The sequence below is a fragment of the Hyla sarda genome, unplaced genomic scaffold (assembly GCF_029499605.1).
Source record: "Hyla sarda isolate aHylSar1 unplaced genomic scaffold, aHylSar1.hap1 scaffold_735, whole genome shotgun sequence".
In the NCBI taxonomy this organism is placed as follows: domain Eukaryota; kingdom Metazoa; phylum Chordata; class Amphibia; order Anura; family Hylidae; genus Hyla; species Hyla sarda.
The window spans coordinates 138,193-165,119 of NW_026610757.1; the positions used below are offsets into that span (position 1 = coordinate 138,193).

General features: G+C 47.1%; 6 non-coding genes and 2 pseudogenes across 6 annotated transcripts; all 8 read right to left on the reverse strand.

The window, feature by feature from the left end:
• Positions 1-1,356: 1,356 nt before the first annotated feature.
• On the reverse strand, positions 1,357-1,547 carry LOC130344848 (U2 spliceosomal RNA). The gene has a single exon (XR_008883669.1). It is a non-coding gene; the product is annotated as a U2 spliceosomal RNA (small nuclear RNA).
• Positions 1,548-3,649: 2,102 nt separating this feature from the next.
• Positions 3,650-3,845, reverse strand: LOC130344790 (U2 spliceosomal RNA). The gene has a single exon (XR_008883623.1). It is a non-coding gene; the product is annotated as a U2 spliceosomal RNA (small nuclear RNA).
• A 7,033-nt stretch (positions 3,846-10,878) lies between these two features.
• Positions 10,879-11,069, reverse strand: LOC130344850 (U2 spliceosomal RNA). The gene has a single exon (XR_008883670.1). It is a non-coding gene; the product is annotated as a U2 spliceosomal RNA (small nuclear RNA).
• Positions 11,070-13,142: 2,073 nt separating this feature from the next.
• Positions 13,143-13,315, reverse strand: LOC130344787 (U2 spliceosomal RNA; annotated as a pseudogene).
• Positions 13,316-19,097: 5,782 nt separating this feature from the next.
• Positions 19,098-19,267, reverse strand: LOC130344799 (U2 spliceosomal RNA; annotated as a pseudogene).
• Positions 19,268-21,364: 2,097 nt separating this feature from the next.
• LOC130344775 (U2 spliceosomal RNA) lies at positions 21,365-21,555 on the reverse strand. The gene has a single exon (XR_008883609.1). It is a non-coding gene; the product is annotated as a U2 spliceosomal RNA (small nuclear RNA).
• Positions 21,556-23,645: 2,090 nt separating this feature from the next.
• Positions 23,646-23,836, reverse strand: LOC130344851 (U2 spliceosomal RNA). The gene has a single exon (XR_008883671.1). It is a non-coding gene; the product is annotated as a U2 spliceosomal RNA (small nuclear RNA).
• Positions 23,837-25,920: 2,084 nt separating this feature from the next.
• Positions 25,921-26,111, reverse strand: LOC130344852 (U2 spliceosomal RNA). The gene has a single exon (XR_008883672.1). It is a non-coding gene; the product is annotated as a U2 spliceosomal RNA (small nuclear RNA).
• Positions 26,112-26,927: the final 816 nt, after the last annotated feature.

Consider the following 26,927-nt stretch of genomic DNA (forward strand, 5'->3'; position numbering starts at 1 on the left):
GTTTACACCTAGTGATGTCAGTGGTATTCAGTGACATCACAGCACAGTGCTAAGGCTCCTGGGCCTGGACACAGCAGCGGCTGCAATATCTCAACGGAGAATACGTTTATATATATGTGTGTGTGTGCGCGTATATATAAATATATATATATATATATATATATATATATATATATATATATATATATTTCTCCGCCGAAATCACTTTTAAACCCATTTCCACCTTTTTTTCCCTTCTCTTCCTCTTACTTTTTTTTCACGTTTTTTTACGTTTTTCTCCTTTTCGCCTCTTTTCTGGGCGTATTATTCTTCTTTTTCTTCTTTTTTTTCGTCTAATGCATACCCCATCAGTGCAGCAATGCTTATTCAATACCGCCAGCAGATGGAGACACTGGGGGATAATTTTCTAAGGATTTATACTGATTTTTCCTGTCTGAATTTGTCGCACAGAAAGTTGCAGGCCAAATATGTGTGACATTTCTGCGACTTTAGCTTCTAGAGCATTTTTACAACATTATACATAGGTGCTGAATACATAAAAAGCGACTGTTCAGCGACAGACAAGTCGCATCGGCTGAAAGTAGGCCAGAATGTCAGTCCATGTTGGAGCAGGTTTAGATACAGTCTAAAGCATAGATCTCAAAGTCTGTGCACAGAATTTAGCAAGGGCCTCGCACCTTCTGATGCATCAGGTAGGTGCACAATAGCATAGCCTAACCCTCTGTACTTTGGTCTATATTGATGCGGGACATAGACAGCCAGCTGATGACCAATCCATTAGTGCAATGGATGGCTGGAAGCATTTGTCTTTGCCTTTGCAATACCACAGAAGCAATGCATGGTCAATGTACAGCAATGACACACCTGTGTGAACAGCCAGGAGACCCCCCCCCCCCATGTTATGTTACATAGTTACATAGTTAGTACGGTCGAAAAAAGACATATGTCCATCACGTTCAACCAGGGAATTAAGGGGTAGGGGTGTGGCGCGATATTGGGGAAGGGATGAGATTTTATATTTCTTCATAAGCATTAATCTTATTTTGTCAATTAGGAACATTCAGCACCCACCCGCTATCAAGGCAGCTGCCTATCATGTCATGCCCTACCTGCACAGGTGTGCTGGCTACTCAAATGATCCAATTAAGGAGGCCATTTAGTCAGCAGCAGCAGAAGTCCTGTGCCTGGACGCTCCAACAGCGGCCAGACACAAGCAGAAGCAGCAGAAGCAGCAGCAGCAGCACCACCTTTTGTTTTTTGGCTGCAGCAGCAGCAAGGCCCACAGGGCTGGCTAGCTGGCTAGCCAGCAAGCAGGTAGCAATGAAAGTAGGAATCTTTCTTTTTAACCCTGTAAGGGGGTGGTGCACTGTACCCGAAGATACTGCCATATCGGGTCAATGCATAGGGCGACGGAAGCAAGCTTCGAAATCGGCCCCCGTTCTCAAAAATCCATTTAATATATGGTCCCCAGATAGGGGACGTATCAGATATTAAACTGATAAGAACAGATACTACACTTGATCTTAGCCAAAAGGCCGAGAAGCGATAACCGTGAAAGGGGCGGGCCCAACAAGGTCCCCTTCATGGGCACTATCACTGCTTGCTGTCAGGGAGGCTGCCAGACAATTTTCCATGCACACTCTGGGCTGGGGGGCAGTCAACCACCAGTACACACAGCAGAACCTAAACCCATACCATTATTGCTAAGCAGCAAGACAGGGGCCCATTGCACTCCCACGGGGCCTTTTTAAATGCAATCCATAACCCGGATTTGCCAGGAACCCTTCTTACTCCTCCTACTTGCATGTGACACTGGGCTTAGGATCTGCATAGGAAACACACACACAAGCACACACCTACCTTTGTTGCCTGCAGATGCCTCCTTGGCTGTCCCCAAACGGTATCAAACCAACACCCACGGGAAGCTGTAAGCATAGAGGACATGCCTGCACCCCATTGGACTTACCTGTGTGGGTTAAACCCGGGTTATTTGACAACCTATGGCGGTGATGGTTCTGCTCAGGCAGAGCAGTGCTGATGCTCCTCATAAAGCTGTCGCTGCTGTGAAGGTTCTAGGTGACATCACAAATCCCTATGGTTACATACACAACAAAGCTGGGTTGTTGTTGTTTACACTCTGCAAGGCCTGTGGAAGTGAGTGACATCATAGCACTGTAGTTCTGAGGGTTCTAGATGGATGCAACAATCTCCTGTTGCTTCTATGAAGGCCATAATAGACGACATCACCAAACAGCTCCATAGTCACATACACAGCAAAGGAGAGATGTTGTTTACACCTAGTGATGTCAGTGGTATTGAGTGACATCACAGCACAGTGCTAAGGCTCCTGGGCCTGGACACAGCAGCGGCTGCAATATCTCAACGGAGAATACGTTTATATATATGTGTGTGTGTGCGCGTATATATATATATATATATATATATATATATATATATATATATATATATATATATATATATATTTCTCCGCCGAAATCACTTTTAAACCCATTTCCACCTTTTTTTCCCTTCTCTTCCTCTTACTTTTTTTTCACGTTTTTTTACGTTTTTCTCCTTTTCGCCTCTTTTCTGGGCATATTATTCTTCTTTTTCTTCTTTTTTTTCGTCTAATGCATACCCCATCAGTGCAGCAATGCTTATTCAATACCGCCAGCAGATGGAGACACTGGGGGATAATTTTCTAAGGATTTATACTGATTTTTCCTGTCTGAATTTGTCGCACAGAAAGTTGCAGGCCAAATATGTGTGACATTTCTGCGACTTTAGCTTCTAGAGCATTTTTACAACATTATACATAGGTGCTGAATACATAAAAAGCGACTGTTCAGCGACAGACAAGTCGCATCGGCTGAAAGTAGGCCAGAATGTCAGTCCATGTTGGAGCAGGTTTAGATACAGTCTAAAGTATAGATCTCAAAGTCTGTGCACAGAATTTAGCAAGGGCCTCGCACCTTCTGATGCATCAGGTAGGTGCACAATAGCATAGCCTAACCCTCTGTACTTTGGTCTATATTGATGCGGGACATAGACAGCCAGCTGATGACCAATCCATTAGTGCAATGGATGGCTGGAAGCATTTGTCTTTGCCTTTGCAATACCACAGAAGCAATGCATGGTCAATGTACAGCAATGACACACCTGTGTGAACAGCCAGGAGACCCCCCCCCCATGTTATGTTACATAGTTACATAGTTAGTACGGTCGAAAAAAGACATATGTCCATCAAGTTCAACCAGGGAATTAAGGGGTAGGGGTGTGGCGCGATATTGGGGAAGGGATGAGATTTTATATTTCTTCATAAGCATTAATCTTATTTTGTCAATTAGGAACATTCAGCACCCACCCGCTATCAAGGCAGCTGCCTATCATGTCATGCCCTACCTGCACAGGTGTGCTGGCTACTCAAATGATCCAATTAAGGAGGCCATTTAGTCAGCAGCAGCAGAAGTCCTGTGCCTGGACGCTCCAACAGCGGCCAGACACAAGCAGAAGCAGCAGAAGCAGCAGCAGCAGCACCACCTTTTGTTTTTTGGCTGCAGCAGCAGCAAGGCCCACAGGGCTGGCTAGCTGGCTAGCCAGCAAGCAGGTAGCAATGAAAGTAGGAATCTTTCTTTTTAACCCTGTAAGGGGGTGGTGCACTGTACCCGAAGATACTGCCATATCGGGTCAATGCATAGGGCGACGGAAGCAAGCTTCGAAATCGGCCCCCGTTCTCAAAAATCCATTTAATATATGGTCCCCAGATAGGGGACGTATCAGATATTAAACTGATAAGAACAGATTTTTTTTTTTTTTTTTTTTTTTTAAACCCTCAGATAAGGGATGAAAGTACTCAAAACAATACTTTCAAAACTGGCATTACAAACTTTCTGTAACACACAACCCTCTCATCATCGGGAACTTTATTTATAATCAAAAACAGACAAAATTACAAGTACATGAAAAACATCAAGATAAATCAACAGAATGAATCCATTTTTTCGTTTTCCAAATACCCTCCGCATCAATCCCACCCCTCCTAGCATCCCACAAATAACACAAATAAAGCTTTCCTAACACCATCCTCACACTATTATTTACACTTATTTCCTTTCTCAAAAACAAATAAACATTCCGAACATCCCATAAGACTTCTTTAATACACGACAACAATAACCACAACACTCTTTCATTCTGACCACCACTCACACATAATCCAAACATCATCATTTCATAATACAAAAATTCCACACCTGTTAATTCCTTGCACAAAGGCCCAAGTTTTCTCACAACCTCACGAGCATACTTACAATTCCAAAAAAGATGAATAACACTTTCAAAACCATTACAATTCTCCCTAGGACACACATCACATCTCACCAAACCCCTTGCTTTCTGAAACTCTCTCACTGGCAACACCCCATGCAAACTTTGCCATACAATCTCCTTTTGCTTATTAGACATACCATCCATCCTCACTTTCTTCCAAACTTTTTCCACATCCGCTCCTCTCACAGAATTAATATTACATACAACCTCTTTACTCTCAATCATTTTCATCACCAAACGTTTATTCTTCAAAACACTCACCTCTTCTTCTATCAACTCAAATTTCTCCAAAAACCTCACAACCCACTCATACCATTTAGGAACCTCAAAAGCAATAGGCCTATTCAAATCCCTCTCACACCACTTCAACCTGACAAAAAATCTACCAGCCAGAAATCTTGTCATACAGGACACCTTTCTATCACTCCCAATAATAGCTAAAATAAAAACTAAAATATTCACTCCAAAGTACACCTCCAAATTTGGAAAACTCATACCACCCTTCTTCCAATTTTTCACCACTATTTCTCTCCTCAACCTCTCAACTTTAGAACCCCAAAAAAAGACAAACAGAACCCTGTTCAAGCTCCTCAAACCCATATAATGGGGAGGAAAAATCATAGCAACATACAGAAAAATTGGTAACACAACACTTTTAATAACTACAATCTTCCCAATGAAGGAAAGACTTCTCAAACTCCAATAATTTAGACGCAACTCCACCTTCTTTTTCGCCTCCTCCCAACTCTCTTTCCCATCCAAATCGTCACTAAACTTAATCCCCAACACTTTAATAGACCCCTCCACAACATTCACCCCAACATCTCTACTTAATCTACTCTCACCAAAACACTTACATTCACTCTTTAACCAATTAACCTTAAAAGCAGATGCACCACAAAAAATAGACACTAAAAGTTTCACCCTCCTCACAGCGGACTCAGAATCACACAGGACACATACATCATCCATATAAGCATTAACTTTAAACTCCCTTCCATCACTACCAGGAATGCGTACACCTCTCACTATCTTATCCCTCCTAATCATACATACCAGAGGCTCAATAGCACATATAAATGCCACTGGTGATAAAGGACACCCCTGCCTAACCCCTGAGAACACATTCACTCTTCTCCCCACACATCCATTAACAAGCATCCTACTATATATTTTATCATACAAACTCCTAACTCTCCACACAAAGTCACTCGGAAAACCCATACGCAACAACACCCTGAACAAGAAACTATGAGACAGCCTATCATACGCTTTTTCAAAATCTAATGACAACAAACACACATCTTGCTTCCTACTCTTACAATCCCACAAACAATCTCTCAACAAACACAAACTCTCCTGTATACGACGTCCAGGCACAGCACAAAACTGATCATCACCCACCACGCTTTCAACAACATCTCTCATCCGATTGGCAATAATTTTCGCATAGATCTTATAATCACAATTAAGTAATGTAATTGGACGCCAATTCTTTAAACTTTTTAAATCCCCTTTTTTCGGAATCAGCACAACCACACCCCCACGCATACTCTCCGCAACCTCCATATTCTCCCACATAAACTGACACACTTCAACTACATCCTTCCCCACCACATTCCATAACAACCGATAAAATTCCACAGGCAAACCATCCTCACCTGGAGTCTTATTTGCTGACATTTTCTGCACTACATCCCAAACTTCCTCACTTGATATACCACGCATAACAAAAGCCTGCTCAGCCTCTCCAAGTTTCCTTTCCAACACACTCAATACCTCATTCTCCAAATTCTCATCCCTCCACTTCTCTCCATACAATTCTTCATAAAAAACTGCAACTTCCTCACTCACACCATCACCAGACACAACACTACCATCCTCTTTCACAATCACATCAATAACCGGCTTTTTTGAAAAAACTTTTTTGAAAAAATAACGTGAACATTTTTCATCATGTTCCCTCTTATCTAATTTAGCTCTATACATAATACTCCTCCCTTTCTCCAACACAAACTCATTAATGTCCCTTTTAACACTCACAATTTCATTCTGAACATCCACACCACAGTCTCTCAATCTATACAAAAAGGATAGACGGGCATTTAACTTAACATATTGTTCCCTCTTAATAGCAGCAATTTTATAACCAAAAGACCTAAAAAAGGATTTTGTTTTCTTTTTAACCCATTCCCACCACAAAATAATGTTATCAAACTCACTTTTCCTTTCACGCCATTTTTTATATATGCATTCATACTGGTCTCTCACATCCACACTATCTAAATGTTTAATATTCATCTTCCACAAACCTCTCCCATACACAGCATTCTGACCCACATCAATCTCACACAGCAAAGACTCATGGTCCGAATAACAAACAGACCTCTGTCTGTAACTTAATGCATTAACATTCTCAGACAAAAAACAATAATCTAACTTAGAGTGAACATTCCCCCTATCTGCATGATAAGTGCATAAATTAGGACTAACTTTGCATAAATCCTGAATATCTTTAAACCTAAAATCTGAAACTAACTCAAATAATTTTCTTCCTGATATATCAAATGCTTTCTTACATAAGTCCACATTCATATCTCCAACTAAAATAATAGGTATTTTACCTTGAACATAAAATTTTAATTTCTCAAACAAATTTTTTCTTTCATTTTTGCATGCAGAAGCATACACATTTATAACACGAAACATAATACCTTTATAACATAAATTAACAGAAATACACCTACCAGGCTCAATAACTAAATAACTTTCAACAGAAATTTCAGGTGATTTAATTAAAACACCCACACCATCATTCTTATTCACTGAACTCCCAGACCACACACACCGACCATACACCCATTCATCCTGACTTACTGCGAACTCAATACCACATTCCTGCAAACAGAAAATTGAAGCATTCTCTTGTGCTAAAAAACTTAAAATAGCAGCTCTCCTAGCCTTATTTTTAAATACTCTCACATTTTGAGAACAAATAATAATGCTCATAACTATATACAAACACAAAGCAGGTATAACATAACCATTAGAAAATAGGTGATTCACTACCTGATATCATTTGCATATCAAGTCCCGGCAAACCTATTGAGAACACATAGTAAAACACAAAGCAGGTATAACAAAGTCATTAGAAAACAGGTGTTTCACCACCTGATAACATTTCATATCAAGTCCCGGCATATCTATTCACCACTTTCAGCAGTCTCCATAATGTCCGTTTCCAGCACTTCAAATGTGTTCCTGGTTTCTGGCGCCAAATTCGTACTCTCCTCACCACGTCTTTTTTTGGCGGACTTCCCACCATGCACCAGCTTGAAGCCATCATTATTTTCATCCTGGACATTATGTTTCCCACCACCCTCCCTGTTACACAAACTAGTCTCTCCAGAGGACTGAAACTCCTCTATGTTAGCAGGATCAGAGGGATGAACAGATTCAGCTGTGTGAACAGGGCTCTGCACTCCCTCAATCACCTCCTCCAGCTTCCTAAAGGCATCAGCCACAGCAACTTGTACATCCACAGGTTTCTGAGGAATAACTTTCAGTTTTTGAGGGGCCAACTTCCTCACAATTTCCGCCCCTCTTGCAGCACTTGCATAGCTTGGTCTTTTTGTACCAGGACAGTCTTTATAAACATGCCCTTCCTCACGGCACAGGTCACATTTTTTTGTGTTGGGGCAACTCCCCGCATGGTGACCAGTACCATTACAGTTCCGGCACACCTGTCCCTTAAGGCAGCTCTCTTTCACGTGGCCAAAAGAAAAACAATTGCGGCAATAATAAGGCTGTCCAGCATAGGATAAATATCCCCTATGTCCAGCAACTGAAAAACTAGCTGGGGGATGTTTAAAGCCACCAACACAACTGGGATCCACTTTCAGTTTCACAACAAATTTATATTTGCAATTAAAGATTCCCAGTACATTGGTCTGTTTTTCACCTCCACGCACAGAGTCACAATATTGGCGCAGAAAACTTTCAATTATAGCCACATCCGTGAAAGGGTTATAAACATGCACAAGGACAGTTTTTTCTTGAAACCCAAACAAAGGAGTAATCTTCAACTCCCTCCATCATGGGGTCCTTGCTGAAATTTCTCAAACGTTCATAAACATCAAGGCACCTACCTTCCTGCTCAAAGGTGACCTCATAAGAACCCTTGCGAGGAGCCTCATTAACGCTGAATATTTCTGACTTGTCCACTCCAAGCTTCAGCATGATGATGTCCCGAACCAGGTAAACAACATTGTTCTTCACAGCACTTCCTGGATCCACCTCCAAACGAATGGTATTCTTCAGACCAGCCATCTCTCCAGGCAGAACTGTCGGCACGAAACCACAGAAAGAGAATCCCTTCCAGCAAACTGGGTAAACCCAGAGATCGCACCCTCAGGCGAGACCAAGGCAACTGCACTTGATCTTAGCCAAAAGGCAGAGAAGCGATAACCGTGAAAGGGGCGGGCCCAACAAGGTCCCCTTCATGGGCACTATCACTGCTTGCTGTCAGGGAGGCTGCCAGACAATTTTCCATGCACACTCTGGGCTGGGGGGCAGTCAACCACCAGTACACACAGCAGAACCTAAACCCATACCATTATTGCTAAGCAGCAAGACAGGGGCCCATTGCACTCCCACGGGGCCTTTTTAAATGCAATCCATAACCCGGATTTGCCAGGAACCCTTCTTACTCCTCCTACTTGCATGTGACACTGGGCTTAGGATCTGCATAGGAAACACACACACAAGCACACACCTACCTTTGTTGCCTGCAGATGCCTCCTTGGCTGTCCCCAAACGGTATCAAACCAACACCCACGGGAAGCTGTAAGCATAGAGGACATGCCTGCACCCCATTGGACTTACCTGTGTGGGTTAAACCCGGGTTATTTGACAACCTATGGCGGTGATGGTTCTGCTCAGGCAGAGCAGTGCTGATGCTCCTCATAAAGCTGTCGCTGCTGTGAAGGTTCTAGGTGACATCACAAATCCCTATGGTTACATACACAACAAAGCTGGGTTGTTGTTGTTTACACTCTGCAAGGCCTGTGGAAGTGAGTGACATCATAGCACTGTAGTTCTGAGGGTTCTAGATGGATGCAACAATCTCCTGTTGCTTCTATGAAGGCCATAATAGACGACATCACCAAACAGCTCCATAGTCACATACACAGCAAAGGAGAGATGTTGTTTACACCTAGTGATGTCAGTGGTATTGAGTGACATCACAGCACAGTGCTAAGGCTCCTGGGCCTGGACACAGCAGCGGCTGCAATATCTCAACGGAGAATACGTTTATATATATGTGTGTGTGTGCGCGTATATATATATATATATATATATATATATATATATATATATATATTTCTCCGCCGAAATCACTTTTAAATCCATTTCCACCTTTTTTTCCCTTCTCTTCCTCTTACTTTTTTTTCACGTTTTTTTACGTTTTTCTCCTTTTCGCCTCTTTTCTGGGCGTATTATTCTTCTTTTTCTTCTTTTTTTTCGTCTAATGCATACCCCATCAGTGCAGCAATGCTTATTCAATACCGCCAGCAGATGGAGACACTGGGGGATAATTTTCTAAGGATTTATACTGATTTTTCCTGTCTGAATTTGTCGCACAGAAAGTTGCAGGCCAAATATGTGTGACATTTCTGCGACTTTAGCTTCTAGAGCATTTTTACAACATTATACATAGGTGCTGAATACATAAAAAGCGACTGTTCAGCGACAGACAAGTCGCATCGGCTGAAAGTAGGCCAGAATGTCAGTCCATGTTGGAGCAGGTTTAGATACAGTCTAAAGTATAGATCTCAAAGTCTGTGCACAGAATTTAGCAAGGGCCTCGCACCTTCTGATGCATCAGGTAGGTGCACAATAGCATAGCCTAACCCTCTGTACTTTGGTCTATATTGATGCGGGACATAGACAGCCAGCTGATGACCAATCCATTAGTGCAATGGATGGCTGGAAGCATTTGTCTTTGCCTTTGCAATACCACAGAAGCAATGCATGGTCAATGTACAGCAATGACACACCTGTGTGAACAGCCAGGAGACCCCCCCCCCATGTTATGTTACATAGTTACATAGTTAGTACGGTCGAAAAAAGACATATGTCCATCAAGTTCAACCAGGGAATTAAGGGGTAGGGGTGTGGCGCGATATTGGGGAAGGGATGAGATTTTATATTTCTTCATAAGCATTAATCTTATTTTGTCAATTAGGAACATTCAGCACCCACCCGCTATCAAGGCAGCTGCCTATCATGTCATGCCCTACCTGCACAGGTGTGCTGGCTACTCAAATGATCCAATTAAGGAGGCCATTTAGTCAGCAGCAGCAGAAGTCCTGTGCCTGGACGCTCCAACAGCGGCCAGACACAAGCAGAAGCAGCAGAAGCAGCAGCAGCAGCACCACCTTTTGTTTTTTGGCTGCAGCAGCAGCAAGGCCCACAGGGCTGGCTAGCTGGCTAGCCAGCAAGCAGGTAGCAATGAAAGTAGGAATCTTTCTTTTTAACCCTGTAAGGGGGTGGTGCACTGTACCCGAAGATACTGCCATATCGGGTCAATGCATAGGGCGACGGAAGCAAGCTTCGAAATCGGCCCCCGTTCTCAAAAATCCATTTAATATATGGTCCCCAGATAGGGGACGTATCAGATATTAAACTGATAAGAACAGATACTACACTTGATCTTAGCCAAAAGGCCGAGAAGCGATAACCGTGAAAGGGGCGGGCCCAACAAGGTCCCCTTCATGGGCACTATCACTGCTTGCTGTCAGGGAGGCTGCCAGACAATTTTCCATGCACACTCTGGGCTGGGGGGCAGTCAACCACCAGTACACACAGCAGAACCTAAACCCATACCATTATTGCTAAGCAGCAAGACAGGGGCCCATTGCACTCCCACGGGGCCTTTTTAAATGCAATCCATAACCCGGATTTGCCAGGAACCCTTCTTACTCCTCCTACTTGCATGTGACACTGGGCTTAGGATCTGCATAGGAAACACACACACAAGCACACACCTACCTTTGTTGCCTGCAGATGCCTCCTTGGCTGTCCCCAAACGGTATCAAACCAACACCCACGGGAAGCTGTAAGCATAGAGGACATGCCTGCACCCCATTGGACTTACCTGTGTGGGTTAAACCCGGGTTATTTGACAACCTATGGCGGTGATGGTTCTGCTCAGGCAGAGCAGTGCTGATGCTCCTCATAAAGCTGTCGCTGCTGTGAAGGTTCTAGGTGACATCACAAATCCCTATGGTTACATACACAACAAAGCTGGGTTGTTGTTGTTTACACTCTGCAAGGCCTGTGGAAGTGAGTGACATCATAGCACTGTAGTTCTGAGGGTTCTAGATGGATGCAACAATCTCCTGTTGCTTCTATGAAGGCCATAATAGACGACATCACCAAACAGCTCCATAGTCACATACACAGCAAAGGAGAGATGTTGTTTACACCTAGTGATGTCAGTGGTATTGAGTGACATCACAGCACAGTGCTAAGGCTCCTGGGCCTGGACACAGCAGCGGCTGCAATATCTCAACGGAGAATACGTTTATATATATGTGTGTGTGTGCGCGTATATATATATATATATATATATATATATATATATATATATTTCTCCGCCGAAATCACTTTTAAACCCATTTCCACCTTTTTTTCCCTTCTCTTCCTCTTACTTTTTTTTCACGTTTTTTTACGTTTTTCTCCTTTTCGCCTCTTTTCTGGGCGTATTATTCTTCTTTTTCTTCTTTTTTTTCGTCTAATGCATACCCCATCAGTGCAGCAATGCTTATTCAATACCGCCAGCAGATGGAGACACTGGGGGATAATTTTCTAAGGATTTATACTGATTTTTCCTGTCTGAATTTGTCGCACAGAAAGTTGCAGGCCAAATATGTGTGACATTTCTGCGACTTTAGCTTCTAGAGCATTTTTACAACATTATACATAGGTGCTGAATACATAAAAAGCGACTGTTCAGCGACAGACAAGTCGCATCGGCTGAAAGTAGGCCAGAATGTCAGTCCATGTTGGAGCAGGTTTAGATACAGTCTAAAGTATAGATCTCAAAGTCTGTGCACAGAATTTAGCAAGGGCCTCGCACCTTCTGATGCATCAGGTAGGTGCACAATAGCATAGCCTAACCCTCTGTACTTTGGTCTATATTGATGCGGGACATAGACAGCCAGCTGATGACCAATCCATTAGTGCAATGGATGGCTGGAAGCATTTGTCTTTGCCTTTGCAATACCACAGAAGCAATGCATGGTCAATGTACAGCAATGACACACCTGTGTGAACAGCCAGGAGACCCCCCCCCCCCATGTTATGTTACATAGTTACATAGTTAGTACGGTCGAAAAAAGACATATGTCCATCAAGTTCAACCAGGGAATTAAGGGGTAGGGGTGTGGCGCGATATTGGGGAAGGGATGAGATTTTATATTTCTTCATAAGCATTAATCTTATTTTGTCAATTAGGAACATTCAGCACCCACCCGCTATCAAGGCAGCTGCCTATCATGTCATGCCCTACCTGCACAGGTGTGCTGGCTAATCAAATGATCCAATTAAGGAGGCCATTTAGTCAGCAGCAGCAGAAGTCCTGTGCCTGGACGCTCCAACAGCGGCCAGACACAAGCAGAAGCAGCAGCAGCAGCACCACCTTTTGTTTTTTGGCTGCAGCAGCAGCAAGGCCCACAGGGCTGGCTAGCTGGCTAGCCAGCAAGCAGGTAGCAATGAAAGTAGGAATCTTTCTTTTTAACCCTGTAAGGGGGTGGTGCACTGTACCCGAAGATACTGCCATATCGGGTCAATGCATAGGGCGACGGAAGCAAGCTTCGAAATCGGCCCCCGTTCTCAAAAATCCATTTAATATATGGTCCCCAGATAGGGGACGTATCAGATATTAAACTGATAAGAACAGATTTTTGATTGAAAGAGCTTTATTTTCCGTTCAGTCATTACAAGTCGTACAATAAATTACAGTCACACAAAGCATGATAGTACAATACACAGCAAAGGTTCCCTAAGCTATACATCGCACACCATGCTACTCTAACATTCAGCTCAATCCTGCAATAGAAAGGCACAAGAGATCAAACAAAAACCAAATAATACAATCTGTGATCGGGGTAGGGGTGTGGGCGACTATGTGGGGGTAGGGAGGGGGCGGATCACAGGGCCAAACTGTTGGGCTGTATCTTCAGGGAGACATGGGAGAAGGAGAGGGGTCTTCACTCCTCTTCTTCCTCATCAACGGCCGAGCTGTCCAAGATGGAATAGTCTCTAAGCAGGTTCTTGATGAACCTGCGGCAGTCCCGGACGGACATGTTTTCCCTGTTGATCACGAGGCGGTTCCTGGCAAGCCACACTGCGTCCTTAAAACAGTTCATAAGGCGCCAGGCCTCCTGGATGGCCTCCACGTCGTGGGTCCCAGGGAACAGGCCGTAAAGCACCGAATGGTACGATAGGCAGCTCCTGGGCACTGAGTCTCTGAGTTCCTGTTCTAGGGCGTCCAACAGACCCTGTGCAAAGGGGCACTGCCAAAACACGTGGAAAGATGTTTCCTCCACGTAGGGGCAACGGGGGCAGTACCGGGTCTTGCACAGGTTGCGGGCATGCATGAATGACCTGAGAGAGAGACCTCCCATGACGGCCATCCACGACAAGTCCTTGTGTCCATTGGTAAGCCGCTTTGAGGCCACATTGTTCCAAACTGTCTCTGCAGTGGCTGCGGGGAGTCCCGGAACCAGCTCGGTCGAGTCCTTAGCTCGGATGAGCTTGTGGATTGTCTTTGGCTTCCATAGGTCTGGTTTCAGTCCTTCCAGCTGGTGCTCCCTCACAAACCGGACAACATTTCCATAGAACCAGGGAGTGTTCCAGTTGTAAGGGATGGAGCTGTCCCACTTGTCCCAGCCCAGCTGTCTCCAGAGGGGCATGAGAAGCAAGCGAGACATGGACCTGCCCGCTGAGCCAGTCTTTTCTACAAGAGTCCGCTGCACCGTGACACATGCAAAGGAGGCCCTCAGCAGAGCGGGGATGTCGGGTATTCCCTTCCCACCCTTGCGGGGTTCCTTGTACATCACGGTCCTCTTGACTCTGTCCATTTTGCCCCAGACGAAGCCAAACACTGTCCGGGTGATGGCCTTGCAAACGGTGGTATGGGGAGGCCAGGCCTGTGCGGTATATTGGAGCACAGGCAAAACTTCACTCCGCAGGACAAGTGCCTTGCCTTCCATCGTGAGCTTTCTGGAGCTCCACAGTCCGATCTTCGAGTTTATCCTTCCTAGTCGGTCTTGCCAAGACTTAAGGGCCGCTCCTTCCTTCCCGAACCAGACTCCAAGAATTTGAATGAAGTCCGGCTTAATAGTAAAGGGGAAGGGGGCGGAAGAAGCCAGGTGCCATTCCCCGAAGAGCATGGCCTCCGACTTCCCGCAGTTGACTTTTGCCCCCGAAGCTCTGCCGAAGTCCTCGCAGGTCTGGACGAGTGCAGTCACCGAACGCTGGTCAGCGCAGAAGACGGTCACGTCGTCCATGTAGAGCGAGCACTTGACCTCGTGGCGATCTGGTCCTGGTGCGGTGATCCCTCTGATCTCTCCATTCTGCCGGATAGTCTCAGCGAAGAGCTCTATAACACAAACAAAAAGGAGAGGTGAAAGAGGGCAGCCTTGTCTAACCCCTGAAAGAATAGGAAAGGGGTCAGTCTTCCAGCCGTTCACCAACACCGTGCTGTAAATGTCAAAATACATAACGTTAACAAAAGAGCAAAACATCTTCCCCAGACCCAGCCTGCGCAAAACCCTGTCCATGAATGCGTGGGAGACACGGTCGAACGCCTTCTCCTGATCTAAGCTGACCAGGGCGGCGCGGCCCCCGCGGTCCTGGATGTAATGGACCGTGTCTCTCACAAGGGCAAGGCTGTCGGCAATCCTGCGGCCAGGAATGCTGCAGGTCTGGTCCGGATGGACGATCTGCCCCATGACAGGTTTCAGCCTGTTGGCCAGCACCTTGGCGAGGATCTTGTAGTCCACGTTCAGGAGAGAGATGGGACGCCAGTTTTTCAGGTCACATCTCTCCCCCTTCCGCTTATACAAGATCGTGATCATCCCTTCCCTCAACGACGGAGGCATTCTGCCCCCCACCACCATCTCCTCGTACACCTCCGACAGGTCCGGACAGATCAGGTCACCCAGCGCTACGTAGAGCTCGGCCGGGAGACCGTCACTGCCCGGGGTCTTGCCGGGCTTAAAGGATTTAGCGGCAGAGAGCAGCTCCCCCACCGTCAAGGGATCGTCCATAGCCGCCGCACCTGCGGGATCAACAACGTTAGTGACACCTGACAGGAACCTCTCGGCGGCTTCGGGGTCGGATGACTTGGGGGCGTAGAGGTTGCTGTAGAAGTCGTGGACGACCCCCATCACTTCCTCCTTGCCGCTCCTCATGTGTCCGGTCTCATCTCGTAGCTCAGTCAGGGGCGTGTGGCCGGCATGGAGCTTCCTGAAAAAGAAAGAGTTACATTTCTCACCCTTCTCCAGGTTCTCCACCTTGGAACGAAAGACGATTCGCTTGGATTCCTCCTCAAAGTGCCTTTTCAAGCTCTTTTTGGTCTCCTCCAGCTCCTCCCTGACGTCCCAGCCACACTGGAGCAGGTCCTGCAGGGACCGCAGCTCGCGCTGCAGTTTCCTCAAGTCCCACTTCTTCGCACACGCCTGTTGTCTGCCTTTTGCCTGAAAGAAACAACGGAATTCGACTTTAACATATTCCCACCAATCGCTGATGCACTTGAACAGACATTTGTCATTTCGCCATACAAGGTAAGCATCCCTAAGTTCCTCCATGACCTCCCTCTGCTCCAACAGGGCACAATTCAACTTCCAGGAGCCCGGGCCAGGTGGGAATCCATGGCCCAGAGTCCCCCGGAATCGAATGGCCCTGTGGTCAGAGAAGAAGCAGGGGACCATAGAGTACGACACCTTTCTGACTGCTCTCGAAGTGAAGATGAAGTCTATCCGAGAACGGAGCGAGCCATCGGGGCGGCTCCACGTATAGTTTACGGAGCCGTTCCCGATGGACCCGACAACGTCCTGCAAGGATGCCTCCGTCACCATCTCAATCAGCAGTTTAGACGTCACGTCCAGGTTGGCGGATGTGCCAGAACTGCGCCCGTCCACCTCAATGGGGCAGTTGAAGTCACCACCCAACACTACTGCTCTAGTGGTGGCGAGTTCAGCCCGCAGGGCCTGGAGAACCTCCAGTCGGACATCCCTCTCAGGGGAGGCATACACGTTGATGAGCCGCACGGGCTCACCCGCCCAGGAACCGTCTGCGACAAGAAGTCTGCCACAGACGAGCTCCCGGACGGAATCAAGTGCAAAGTTACCTCCCCTGATCAGGATGGCCACCCCCGCAGACCTATTGTCGCCCCCACCAGACCAGTAGGAAGGGCCGTGAGGCCACTGCCTGGCCAGATGGTTGTAAGACCTAGAAGCAGACAAAGCACATTCCTGCAACATGTAAACATCACACCTCTGGGAATCTAAGAACGTAAGAACAGTCTGAAATCTAAACCAAGCTCTAATACTCCTCACATTAATGCAGAAGATGTTGAGATCAGCCATGGGAATAAAAAGAGAGGTTAGTTCTGATACTAGTTACCAGTCTGGTCGGACGGGTCCTCTTCTCTGGCGCCTGTCGGCTCCTGTGGCTTCTCGTAGCGCCCTTCCAAGAACTCTTCGTAGACCGTGTTGGACGGAGTGTCCAGGATTTTCTTAACCTCTGGGTCCTGCAGCAGCTCCTCCATAGATTGAGCTTGGACTGGCTCTGCTTGGACCTGCTCCACTTGGGCCTGCTCCATCACCTCCTCTCCTTCTGAAGCTTCAAGGCTCTCGCAGACCTGCTCCATCTCCTCCTCCTCATCTGAAGCTTGAGGGGTCTCGCAGGTCTCGATTATCTTTCTTTTGTGGGACTCTTCTGATACGTTGTCCCTTCCTTTCCTCTTCCTCTGTATGGTACCTGGGGGAGGAAGCACAGGAAAGTCCTCTGAAGGGCGGGCACCAGCAGCTGGAGGGGGGTTAGGTGCTGCTGGGCCAGGAGAGAAAGGAGGCTGGGTGGGGCGGGGGGCAGGAGAGAGTGCCCGGGCAGGGGAGGACGGGGCAGGGGTGGGCCGGGCAGGGGAGGACGGGGCAGGGGTGGGCCGGGCAGGGGAGGACGGGGCAGGGGTGGGCCGGGGTGGGGTACGGGGGGCAGGGGTGGGCCGGGGTGGGGTACGGGGGGCAGGGGTGGGGCGGGATGGGGCAGGAGGGGCGGGGGTGGGACGGGATGGGGCAGGGGTGGGACGGGATGGGGCAGGGGTGGGACGGGATGGGGCAGGACGGGATGGGGCAGGGGATGGGGCGGGAGGGGCAGGGGATGGGGCGGGAGGGGCAGGGGATGGGGCGGGAGGGGCAGGACGGGGCAGGGGTGGTGGCTTTCGCCTTCTTACCCTCCTTGGTCGGCTTGGCCATCCGTGGTGTTGGCTCCGGAGCTGGGGCTGGCTTCGGTGCTCTCGCTGCCACAGATGCCCATGTTCTCTCCCTCTGGGGGCAGTCCTTGTAGCTGTGGGCTGCCAGTCCGCAGAGGTTGCAGGTCTTGCTCTTGGGGCAGTCCTTGGTCGTGTGACCTGTCACACGGCAATACCTGCAGGCATCCTCCGTACAGTCCTTGCCCTCGTGGCCCATCTTGCCACATCTCCTGCAGGTCTGCGGCATGTCCGGGTAGAAGATAAGTCCTGTGGAGTTGCCCAAGGAAAATGTCGTTGGCAGGTGCTGTAGTCCGTCTGGAGAAGCAGGGTTCTTGTTGAGTCTGACGACCACAGACCACTTGCAGGTCCAGTATCCGAGTGAGTTCAGGATGCGGGTGGGCTCCCTCACCACGGTGCAGAAGCGCTTCAGGAAGGTCGAGATGTCCGTGCCTGGGGTGTGTGGGTTCCGCATTGAGACCGTCACCCGCCTCTCCTCTCTTTGAATAAGGCAGTTGCCCACAAAGCGAGAGAAAGGGGATTCGGGACTCGCCGCTTTCACCACCTCCCAGTATCTTCTACAGGTCCCAATGGTGGCAAAGGTGATGTAGAAGATTCCCGAAAAGAAGGTTGCTATTCCCAGGGTGTCAGCCGTGGGGAAGCCTTGATCCGCCAGCATCTTCTTGCAGAACACGTCGTGGGACATGTCCGGCACCCTTCCGTCCACGGGCTTGAGCTTCAAGGCAACAGTCTGCCTCATCCAGGGCTCCAGGGTTGGAGCTTCCAGGTTAGGAATTCTGCCGCCCTTCTGCCTTGCCGTGGTGGAGGTTGAAGCTTGCTGTGGTTGGGGCTGGACCTCCAGGCCTTGCCCTGCAGCCTCCTGGGTGGACTTGCTGGTTGAGGCCATGGCTTCTTCCAGCAGGCTCTTTTCCGCTTCCTTGCTTGCTTGTGGAGAGAGGCTTCGCAAAGTCTTCTTTCCCGGGTGGGAGGAGCTATGCAGATCCGGTCCCGGTGGGAGGAGCTATGCAAATCCTTCTCCAGAGGCAGCGAGTTTCTTCGAAAAGATTCTGCGCCGCCTTCCTCTTCGCCGCTGTTCCGGAATTCACCGCCGATTCCCTTCTTCCAGGTTCTTCGTCGGCTTCTTCCGGAGCTGCAGTCTTCAAGATCTTCTCCTTCTTCAGATGTTCCGAGGCAGGCAGGAGACGATCTTCAGGTGGTATGCTCTAGAGAAATGCGGTTCTAATAAGAACGAAAAGTACTGCAATCGTACTACGCAAAATCTCTACCACAATGCTTGGAGTTCTTCAGACCGTAGCGATCATGGTATCTCCCCTGCCAGGTAATCTGTTCTGATAAGAACAGATACTACACTTGATCTTAGCCAAAAGGCCGAGAAGCGATAACCGTGAAAGGGGCGGGCCCAACAAGGTCCCCTTCATGGGCACTATCACTGCTTGCTGTCAGGGAGGCTGCCAGACAATTTTCCATGCACACTCTGGGCTGGGGGGCAGTCAACCACCAGTACACACAGCAGAACCTAAACCCATACCATTATTGCTAAGCAGCAAGACAGGGGCCCATTGCACTCCCACGGGGCCTTTTTAAATGCAATCCATAACCCGGATTTGCCAGGAACCCTTCTTACTCCTCCTACTTGCATGTGACACTGGGCTTAGGATCTGCATAGGAAACACACACACAAGCACACACCTACCTTTGTTGCCTGCAGATGCCTCCTTGGCTGTCCCCAAACGGTATCAAACCAACACCCACGGGAAGCTGTAAGCATAGAGGACATGCCTGCACCCCATTGGACTTACCTGTGTGGGTTAAATCCGGGTTATTTGACAACCTATGGCGGTGATGGTTCTGCTCAGGCAGAGCAGTGCTGATGCTCCTCATAAAGCTGTCGCTGCTGTGAAGGTTCTAGGTGACATCACAAATCCCTATGGTTACATACACAACAAAGCTGGGTTGTTGTTGTTTACACTCTGCAAGGCCTGTGGAAGTGAGTGACATCATAGCACTGTAGTTCTGAGGGTTCAAGATGGATGCAACAATCTCCTGTTGCTTCTATGAAGGCCGTAATAGACGACATCACCAAACAGCTCCATAGTCACATACACAGCAAAGGAGAGATGTTGTTTACACCTAGTGATGTCAGTGGTATTGAGTGACATCACAGCACAGTGCTAAGGCTCCTGGGCCTGGACACAGCAGCGGCTGCAATATCTCAACGGAGAATACGTTTATATCTATGTGTGTGTGTGCGCATATATATATATATATATATATATATATATATATATATATATATATTTCTCCGCCGAAATCACTTTTAAACCCATTTCCACCTTTTTTTCCCTTCTCTTCCTCTTACTTTTTTTTCACGTTTTTTTACGTTTTTCTCCTTTTCGCCTCTTTTCTGGGCGTATTATTCTTCTTTTTCTTCTTTTTTTTCGTCTAATGCATACCCCATCAGTGCAGCAATGCTTATTCAATACCGCCAGCAGATGGAGACACTGGGGGATAATTTTCTAAGGATTTATACTGATTTTTCCTGTCTGAATTTGTCGCACAGAAAGTTGCAGGCCAAATATGTGTGACATTTCTGCGACTTTAGCTTCTAGAGCATTTTTACAACATTATACATAGGTGCTGAATACATAAAAAGCGACTGTTCAGCGACAGACAAGTCGCATCGGCTGAAAGTAGGCCAGAATGTCAGTCCATGTTGGAGCAGGTTTAGATACAGTCTAAAGCATAGATCTCAAAGTCTGTGCACAGAATTTAGCAAGGGCCTCGCACCTTCTGATGCATCAGGTAGGTGCACAATAGCATAGCCTAACCCTCTGTACTTTGGTCTATATTGATGCGGGACATAGACAGCCAGCTGATGACCAATCCATTAGTGCAATGGATGGCTGGAAGCATTTGTCTTTGCCTTTGCAATACCACAGAAGCAATGCATGGTCAATGTACAGCAATGACACACCTGTGTGAACAGCCAGGAGACCCCCCCCCCCATGTTATGTTACATAGTTACATAGTTAGTACGGTCGAAAAAAGACATATGTCCATCAAGTTCAACCAGGGAATTAAGGGGTAGGGGTGTGGCGCGATATTGGGGAAGGGATGAGATTTTATATTTCTTCATAAGCATTAATCTTATTTTGTCAATTAGGAACATTCAGCACCCACCCGCTATCAAGGCAGCTGCCTATCATGTCATGCCCTACCTGCACAGGTGTGCTGGCTACTCAAATGATCCAATTAAGGAGGCCATTTAGTCAGCAGCAGCAGAAGTCCTGTGCCTGGACGCTCCAACAGGGGCCAGACACAAGCAGAAGCAGAAGCAGCAGAAGCAGCAGAAGCAGCAGCAGCACCACCTTTTGTTTTTTGGCTGCAGCAGCAGCAAGGCCCACAGGGCTGGCTAGCTGGCTAGCCAGCAAGCAGGTAGCAATGAAAGTAGGAATCTTTCTTTTTAACCCTGTAAGGGGGTGGTGCACTGTACCCGAAGATACTGCCATATCGGGTCAATGCATAGGGCGACAGAAGCAAGCTTCGAAATCGGCCCCCGTTCTCAAAAATCCATTTAATATATGGTCCCCAGATAGGGGACGTATCAGATATTAAACTGATAAGAACAGATACTACACTTGATCTTAGCCAAAAGGCCGAGAAGCGATAACCGTGAAAGGGGCGGGCCCAACAAGGTCCCCTTCATGGGCACTATCACTGCTTGCTGTCAGGGAGGCTGCCAGACAATTTTCCATGCACACTCTGGGCTGGGGGGCAGTCAACCACCAGTACACACAGCAGAACCTAAACCCATACCATTATTGCTAAGCAGCAAGACAGGGGCCCATTGCACTCCCACGGGGCCTTTTTAAATGCAATCCATAACCCGGATTTGCCAGGAACCCTTCTTACTCCTCCTACTTGCATGTGACACTGGGCTTAGGATCTGCATAGGAAACACACACACAAGCACACACCTACCTTTGTTGCCTGCAGATGCCTCCTTGGCTGTCCCCAAACGGTATCAAACCAACACCCACGGGAAGCTGTAAGCATAGAGGACATGCCTGCACCCCATTGGACTTACCTGTGTGGGTTAAATCCGGGTTATTTGACAACCTATGGCGGTGATGGTTCTGCTCAGGCAGAGCAGTGCTGATGCTCCTCATAAAGCTGTCGCTGCTGTGAAGGTTCTAGGTGACATCACAAATCCCTATGGTTACATACACAACAAAGCTGGGTTGTTGTTGTTTACACTCTGCAAGGCCTGTGGAAGTGAGTGACATCATAGCACTGTAGTTCTGAGGGTTCAAGATGGATGCAACAATCTCCTGTTGCTTCTATGAAGGCCGTAATAGACGACATCACCAAACAGCTCCATAGTCACATACACAGCAAAGGAGAGATGTTGTTTACACCTAGTGATGTCAGTGGTATTGAGTGACATCACAGCACAGTGCTAAGGCTCCTGGGCCTGGACACAGCAGCGGCTGCAATATCTCAACGGAGAATACGTTTATATCTATGTGTGTGTGTGCGCATATATATATATATATATATATATATATATATATATATATATATATATTTCTCCGCCGAAATCACTTTTAAACCCATTTCCACCTTTTTTTCCCTTCTCTTCCTCTTACTTTTTTTTCACGTTTTTTTACGTTTTTCTCCTTTTCGCCTCTTTTCTGGGCGTATTATTCTTCTTTTTCTTCTTTTTTTTCGTCTAATGCATACCCCATCAGTGCAGCAATGCTTATTCAATACCGCCAGCAGATGGAGACACTGGGGGATAATTTTCTAAGGATTTATACTGATTTTTCCTGTCTGAATTTGTCGTACAGAAAGTTGCAGGCCAAATATGTGTGACATTTCTGCGACTTTAGCTTCTAGAGCATTTTTACAACATTATACATAGGTGCTGAATACATAAAAAGCGACTGTTCAGCGACAGACAAGTCGCATCGGCTGAAAGTAGGCCAGAATGTCAGTCCATGTTGGAGCAGGTTTAGATACAGTCTAAAGCATAGATCTCAAAGTCTGTGCACAGAATTTAGCAAGGGCCTCGCACCTTCTGATGCATCAGGTAGGTGCACAATAGCATAGCCTAACCCTCTGTACTTTGGTCTATATTGATGCGGGACATAGACAGCCAGCTGATGACCAATCCATTAGTGCAATGGATGGCTGGAAGCATTTGTCTTTGCCTTTGCAATACCACAGAAGCAATGCATGGTCAATGTACAGCAATGACACACCTGTGTGAACAGCCAGGAGACCCCCCCCCCCATGTTATGTTACATAGTTACATAGTTAGTACGGTCGAAAAAAGACATATGTCCATCAAGTTCAACCAGGGAATTAAGGGGTAGGGGTGTGGCGCGATATTGGGGAAGGGATGAGATTTTATATTTCTTCATAAGCATTAATCTTATTTTGTCAATTAGGAACATTCAGCACCCACCCACTATCAAGGCAGCTGCCTATCATGTCATGCCCTACCTGCACAGGTGTGCTGGCTACTCAAATGATCCAATTAAGGAGGCCATTTAGTCAGCAGCAGCAGAAGTCCTGTGCCTGGACGCTCCAACAGGGGCCAGACACAAGCAGAAGCAGAAGCAGCAGAAGCAGCAGCAGCACCACCTTTTGTTTTTTGGCTGCAGCAGCAGCAAGGCCCACAGGGCTGGCTAGCTGGCTAGCCAGCAAGCAGGTAGCAATGAAAGTAGGAATCTTTCTTTTTAACCCTGTAAGGGGGTGGTGCACTGTACCCGAAGATACTGCCATATCGGGTCAATGCATAGGGCGACGGAAGCAAGCTTCGAAATCGGCCCCCGTTCTCAAAAATCCATTTAATATATGGTCCCCAGATAGGGGACGTATCAGATATTAAACTGATAAGAACAGATACTACACTTGATCTTAGCCAAAAGGCCGAGAAGCGATAACCGTGAAAGGGGCGGGCCCAACAAGGTCCCCTTCATGGGCACTATCACTGCTTGCTGTCAGGGAGGCTGCCAGACAATTTTCCATGCACACTCTGGGCTGGGGGGCAGTCAACCACCAGTACACACAGCAGAACCTAAACCCATACCATTATTGCTAAGCAGCAAGACAGGGGCCCATTGCACTCCCACGGGGCCTTTTTAAATGCAATCCATAACCCGGATTTGCCAGGAACCCTTCTTACTCCTCCTACTTGCATGTGACACTGGGCTTAGGATCTGCATAGGAAACACACACACAAGCACACACCTACCTTTGTTGCCTGCAGATGCCTCCTTGGCTGTCCCCAAACGGTATCAAACCAACACCCACGGGAAGCTGTAAGCATAGAGGACATGCCTGCACCCCATTGGACTTACCTGTGTGGGTTAAATCCGGGTTATTTGACAACCTATGGCGGTGATGGTTCTGCTCAGGCAGAGCAGTGCTGATGCTCCTCATAAAGCTGTCGCTGCTGTGAAGGTTCTAGGTGACATCACAAATCCCTATGGTTACATACACAACAAAGCTGGGTTGTTGTTGTTTACACTCTGCAAGGCCTGTGGAAGTGAGTGACATCATAGCACTGTAGTTCTGAGGGTTCAAGATGGATGCAACAATCTCCTGTTGCTTCTATGAAGGCCGTAATAGACGACATCACCAAACAGCTCCATAGTCACATACACAGCAAAGGAGAGATGTTGTTTACACCTAGTGATGTCAGTGGTATTGAGTGACATCACAGCACAGTGCTAAGGCTCCTGGGCCTGGACACAGCAGCGGCTGCAATATCTCAACGGAGAATACGTTTATATCTATGTGTGTGTGTGCGCATATATATATATATATATATATATATATATATATATATATATTTCTCCGCCGAAATCACTTTTAAACCCATTTCCACCTTTTTTTCCCTTCTCTTCCTCTTACTTTTTTTTCACGTTTTTTTACGTTTTTCTCCTTTTCGCCTCTTTTCTGGGCGTATTATTCTTCTTTTTCTTCTTTTTTTTCGTCTAATGCATACCCCATCAGTGCAGCAATGCTTATTCAATACCGCCAGCAGATGGAGACACTGGGGGATAATTTTCTAAGGATTTATACTGATTTTTCCTGTCTGACTTTGTCGCACAGAAAGTTGCAGGCCAAATATGTGTGACATTTCTGCGACTTTAGCTTCTAGAGCATTTTTACAACATTATACATAGGTGCTGAATACATAAAAAGCGACTGTTCAGCGACAGACAAGTCGCATCGGCTGAAAGTAGGCCAGAATGTCAGTCCATGTTGGAGCAGGTTTAGATACAGTCTAAAGTATAGATCTCAAAGTCTGTGCACAGAATTTAGCAAGGGCCTCGCACCTTCTGATGCATCAGGTAGGTGCACAATAGCATAGCCTAACCCTCTGTACTTTGGTCTATATTGATGCGGGACATAGACAGCCAGCTGATGACCAATCCATTAGTGCAATGGATGGCTGGAAGCATTTGTCTTTGCCTTTGCAATACCACAGAAGCAATGCATGGTCAATGTACAGCAATGACACACCTGTGTGAACAGCCAGGAGACCCCCCCCCCCATGTTATGTTACATAGTTACATAGTTAGTACGGTCGAAAAAAGACATATGTCCATCAAGTTCAACCAGGGAATTAAGGGGTAGGGGTGTGGCGCGATATTGGGGAAGGGATGAGATTTTATATTTCTTCATAAGCATTAATCTTATTTTGTCAATTAGGAACATTCAGCACCCACCCGCTATCAAGGCAGCTGCCTATCATGTCATGCCCTACCTGCACAGGTGTGCTGGCTACTCAAATGATCCAATTAAGGAGGCCATTTAGTCAGCAGCAGCAGAAGTCCTGTGCCTGGACGCTCCAACAGCGGCCAGACACAAGCAGAAGCAGCAGAAGCAGCAGCAGCAGCAGCACCACCTTTTGTTTTTTGGCTGCAGCAGCAGCAAGGCCCACAGGGCTGGCTAGCTGGCTAGCCAGCAAGCAGGTAGCAATGAAAGTAGGAATCTTTCTTTTTAACCCTGTAAGGGGGTGGTGCACTGTACCCGAAGATACTGCCATATCGGGTCAATGCATAGGGCGACGGAAGCAAGCTTCGAAATCGGCCCCCGTTCTCAAAAATCCATTTAATATATGGTCCCCAGATAGGGGACGTATCAGATATTAAACTGATAAGAACAGATACTACACTTGATCTTAGCCAAAAGGCCGAGAAGCGATAACCGTGAAAGGGGCGGGCCCAACAAGGTCCCCTTCATGGGCACTATCACTGCTTGCTGTCAGGGAGGCTGCCAGACAATTTTCCATGCACACTCTGGGCTGGGGGGCAGTCAACCACCAGTACACACAGCAGAACCTAAACCCATACCATTATTGCTAAGCAGCAAGACAGGGGCCCATTGCACTCCCACGGGGCCTTTTTAAATGCAATCCATAACCCGGATTTGCCAGGAACCCTTCTTACTCCTCCTACTTGCATGTGACACTGGGCTTAGGATCTGCATAGGAAACACACACACAAGCACACACCTACCTTTGTTGCCTGCAGATGCCTCCTTGGCTGTCCCCAAACGGTATCAAACCAACACCCACGGGAAGCTGTAAGCATAGAGGACATGCCTGCACCCCATTGGACTTACCTGTGTGGGTTAAACCCGGGTTATTTGACAACCTATGGCGGTGATGGTTCTGCTCAGGCAGAGCAGTGCTGATGCTCCTCATAAAGCTGTCGCTGCTGTGAAGGTTCTAGGTGACATCACAAATCCCTTTGGTTACATACACAACAAAGCTGGGTTGTTGTTGTTTACACTCTGCAAGGCCTGTGGAAGTGAGTGACATCATAGCACTGTAGTTCTGAGGGTTCTAGATGGATGCAACAATCTCCTGTTGCTTCTATGAAGGCCATAATAGACGACATCACCAAACAGCTCCATAGTCACATACACAGCAAAGGAGAGATGTTGTTTACACCTAGTGATGTCAGTGGTATTGAGTGACATCACAGCACAGTGCTAAGGCTCCTGGGCCTGGACACAG